The sequence below is a fragment of the Octopus bimaculoides genome, chromosome 7, assembly GCF_001194135.2.
Source record: "Octopus bimaculoides isolate UCB-OBI-ISO-001 chromosome 7, ASM119413v2, whole genome shotgun sequence".
In the NCBI taxonomy this organism is placed as follows: Eukaryota; Metazoa; Mollusca; class Cephalopoda; order Octopoda; family Octopodidae; genus Octopus; species Octopus bimaculoides.
The window spans coordinates 101036985-101041808 of NC_068987.1; positions in this window are offsets into that span (position 1 = coordinate 101036985).

Consider the following 4824-nt stretch of genomic DNA (forward strand, 5'->3'; position numbering starts at 1 on the left):
ATATATATATATATATATATATATATATATATGATGCTACAGTCAAACCCAATAGGTAATGAAGTTATTTCCAACACAACATTCGACTCGTTTCAGCAGTATACGTTTGTTCTCGTGATATGGCTATTTCAACATTAATATTTATATACTTATCTGTATATGCATCTATGTATTCTTTAGTTTGAATGTTTTCGCACTCACGCGCGCACACATAGATATTTGTATGTACATATGTGTCTGTGAGAGAAAGAGAAAGACGGAGAGAGAGAGAGAGAGAGAGAGAGAGAGAAAGACAGAGCGAGTCTTGCTACTGTACATGTGTCTTATATTTACAAATTGACTCTAATTCATGCAGCGTTAATGATGTTGCCTTTTTTTGTTGCTGTTTGAATGCTGTTGCTGTTAGCAATGTTTATATTCAAATTATTGCTCTTAGTTCCAAAGCTACGTCTTCAAGGGATTTATCATTTCTTCATTGCAGATAATCAAAATCATCCGAAATTGTGCATTTCCGCAGATAAACTCTATAATGGGCTTACCTTTCTCTTTGTATGTATGTAAGCAAATCTCTTCCAATTGCTTTCTCGTAGCCTGCAGATGTGTTGAAATTACAATGAAACAAGTTTGCTCATAATTAAAAGTATTTCATCAACGTATATTCAAATAACAAGCGTTGGTCTCGACGTGTGTTTTCGATTTGACCAAATCGTGTATATGTAGCACTGATTTGCTCGGTGCAGATATAGTCAATCTCTACCCGGTCATTGGTATCCGCTTCCCAGATCTAGAAGATCTGTATTACGTCGGAAGACTACGTTAACAACACCCTATTATATGCTATAGCCATAGACTGAAGCACTGATTTCGAGATATGGAATTAATTTGATAAGTAATCCTGGTTCCGCTCCTGTAGTCTTATATTTTAGATTCCTCTCCCTGTACTTCACACGTTTTATACGCATCAAAACACATTTCTACTGAATGTATCCATAAAATGTCAGTTCTTCATATTAGATATTTCTAATTTATAATACACAAATATTTGAAGTGTAATGTACAAACTGCCAATTACGCTGGTCAACAAAATTTAAATGTATTACACTAATTATGAATGCAAACCGACATTTCGTTCTGAAGATTCAATAAACAAATGCCATTCTACAAGATCATGATTTTGGAATAAACATTCGAGAAGTCCATCAACGTTACTGCAAAAACAAAGCGGGCTTTCAATAGAAAAGCACGTTTGTAGTACCATATTTCAATGCTGAAAATAAGTTATACGAACACCGTAATCTAGCGGATACTTTTCCATCAGTCTTAATGCCAACAGTTCTGTTTTATCCTTTGAGAGGGATAGGTCTCTGACAAGGTCATTCAGTTCAGCTTGGGAAAATTTCTGAGGTTCAAAGCTATCATCATCAGCCACGTAATCTTCTCAGCAGCGCTATAGTGACAGTCAGCATTATCATCTGTTATTTCAATACCATCATCTGGTGGAACATGAATAGACAGACTTCTACTGTGAAGCACAGGTATCATTGCAGAATCCAGTTGGAATACAAGATTTTGTGTTAATTCTTCATAGAAAATCCAATGACATTTACTTTGCAAAAATAACAGTCATTAAAATGGTCTTTCGATTACCTCCAAGACATTGAGTTCTTCTTATTAAATCAATCACGTAAGCCATTTGAGCAAGCAAGCAGATAAAATGGGGTGCTTATAACTTGTTCTGATCTCTAAGAGGTCAGTCAAAGTAGAGCTTATTAATCTTCTCGATTTCTGGTGTTATTATACGCTTTTGAGCTTTCACATTAAATTGTCCACAGACATAACAAAACACATCAGGGCGATTTCTACACTGTCTTGACATTGTTAACACTGTAAAACAAGTAAGGAAATAGATGCAAACGGTTATAATTATATTGAATTTGAGATGATGAAATATTTCATCAAGCCAATTATATGATTGAACAATTTGAGATGTTGAAATATCTATTTCATCAGACAAAACGTAATTGGTTAATTTAAGATGATGAAACATTGCATCTGGACTATGTGGCAAGGAATAATGTAGTTTATTTTAAAAGTATGTTTCCATGATGTAAATGAAATACATGCATACACGTCATTAATTGCAATTTCTATATAATGCATGAGCTAAAAGCAAAAAAACTTTCTCATCTTGAAAACTGTACGGGATTTCAAAAAATTAATTGTATATTTGAAATCAACATTAAAAACTTCAGTGAGTACACCTTGACATATGTTTGATGAAAAATACTTGTTGACCAGTGTTACAGAAAAAATGTACAAAGAAACAATTTAACCTTTTTACAATAGAACAATTATTGCGACAGATGTTCTAAAATATACTGTTAATATACTGTTAATATACTGTTAGCTCATAGGATGGAGTTTTAGCAGTGATTCCAAGGTTTACCCTTACCACATATTGTCGCATAATGAGTCAGTTTAGGAATTACGTTTACAGGAATACGCAGTTACTTATTAAATAAACAGTTCGGGCATTCAGTTGATCAAACAACTGGAATTCAGAAATCTGTTATATGATGGAGCTTCACTATAGTAACCAAAGTGACCACTAAGTAAACAAAGACCTTTCTCAAACTTTTCCAAATACACACGGTGTAAAAGAAGTCAATGTCCTTCTTCTCAATCGTTTACAAAATTCTTTAGAGAATCCTTAGGATAAAAGTAAAATAGGTGATGAGCATAAACAGAATCTAAATGCTTTTAAACTACAGTAAAATATTATCTCTTAAATTCTAAGTAATTAAAGATTTATACTAAATAAACAGAAACACAATTCAAATGTTTAATTGCTTATTCAGATAAGGTTACCATCCAGAACCTAAATGCATCCAGTATGGGTGTCTATTATTAATAGATATTAAGCGAGTTAGCTGGCAGAATCGTTAGCACGCTGGACGAAATGCTTAGCGGTATTTTGCCAGTCGCTCCGTTCTGAGTTCAAATACTGCCGAGCTTCACTTTGCCTTTCATCCTTTCGGGGTCGATAAAATAAGTACCAGTTTGACACTGGGGTTGGTGTAAACGACTCAACTTCTTCCCCAAAATGGCTGCCCTGTTGGCAAAATTTGAAATCATTATTAATAGATATTAAGCAATAGCAATTAAAATATCTCCATAAAATTATAAATTATGATTTCACTGTTGTCAAGATTTGCTGTGCAACAAATATTTGATTGATTTTATAAATATTTTTGGATTAGTGCAATCCCTCCAACAGCACAACATTTGTCACATAAAGATGTCGAGTAAACTATGTTCCTTTATAGTAAAGTATGCACTGCCATTAACCATTATCTCTTTGGTAACCTATCTCTTTCGTCAGTCTTCACTTGGCATTGAAATCTGAGAATACTACCAACTGAAATAAATGAGAAGAGACCAGGAACCATGGCTATTCCAAACGGTCCGGGACTCTTTTTCATCATCTACAGAAAAGCGTATTTCATAGTAAGCTGATCCTTGACAGCTCAGGTTCTGACACAAGTGGATAGGTTGCTTTAGAAAACAATCCCATATAATTCTTCAGTTTCTAATGCATTGATCGTCATCAAATGTCAGTATTAACGAAAAACACTGAAAGAAAAGCATCACTAGATCCGCTAATTCACCGATTCATTCCTGATGATACAAAGAACCAAATCAGAAAATGGGAACCTAAAACTAAATAATCGAAACTGGACAAAATTCTACCTAACAGTGGGACAAAAATACAGTGGTGGCATTGTGTATGCTACAACGGTGATCGGAGTATATAAACCATATCTTTCCTAAAGACCACTGCCAGCAAGGAATTCAGCTTAAAATATAATTTGTCTTTAATTTCGGCAACTTACATGATATATCTACATAATTATGTGCGTTTATGTGTGTCTGTTTATGAGTGTCTGTCTCTGTGTGTGTGTGTGTGTGTGTGTGTGTGTGTGTGTGTGTGTGCATGTGCACGTGTATGCGATTGCGCACCGCTGTAGGTGTATGCGCAGGCCTACGTGTGTGTACGTAAATACACACACTCACACACATATACATGCACAATTACAAAAGACGCCTACATCATAACACACATATATGCGTATGTATTTGTTAGTATATGCACGCATCCACATACATACACACGTACACTCACACAGAAATATACTAACAACACCTACAACACAACACAAACCTGTGTGTCTATATCTATATCAGCGTTTGTGCGTGTTTCCTTGCGTATGACAGTGCATGCGTGCGCGTCTCGATTATCAAAATCTGTGTTCGTATTTCTAAGTACACATATGTGTACTGTTTGTTTGTGAATGAACATAGAGAATACAAAAATTGTTGGGAAGAACTAGAACATGAGAATAAAACATAAAGTATCGTATTGACTTGTTAATTGCTAAGATCAACACAAACGTTGAATAGTAAATATTGATGAAGAAAGTTGAAGTGAAACGAAATTATTGAAGAGTAAATATTCTTTATATTTCGTAAATTGGTCAATTCCATTGGTGATAGTCTTTTATTAACTGAGTAAAGAGGAAATATATTTCTTTGTTCATGACAGACACTTCAACTCAAATTTATTCAATTTAAGTTATTCTCTCTCTCTCTCCCTCTCTCTCTCTCTCTCTCTCTCTCTCTTTCTATCTCTCTCTCTCTCTCTCTCTCTCTCTTTCCCGCGCTCTTTTTCTATCGCTCATTTACGTACGCTTAATCATGCACGCAGTCATACACTAATACACGTAGCTATATACATATATATATATATATATGTGTGTGTGTGTG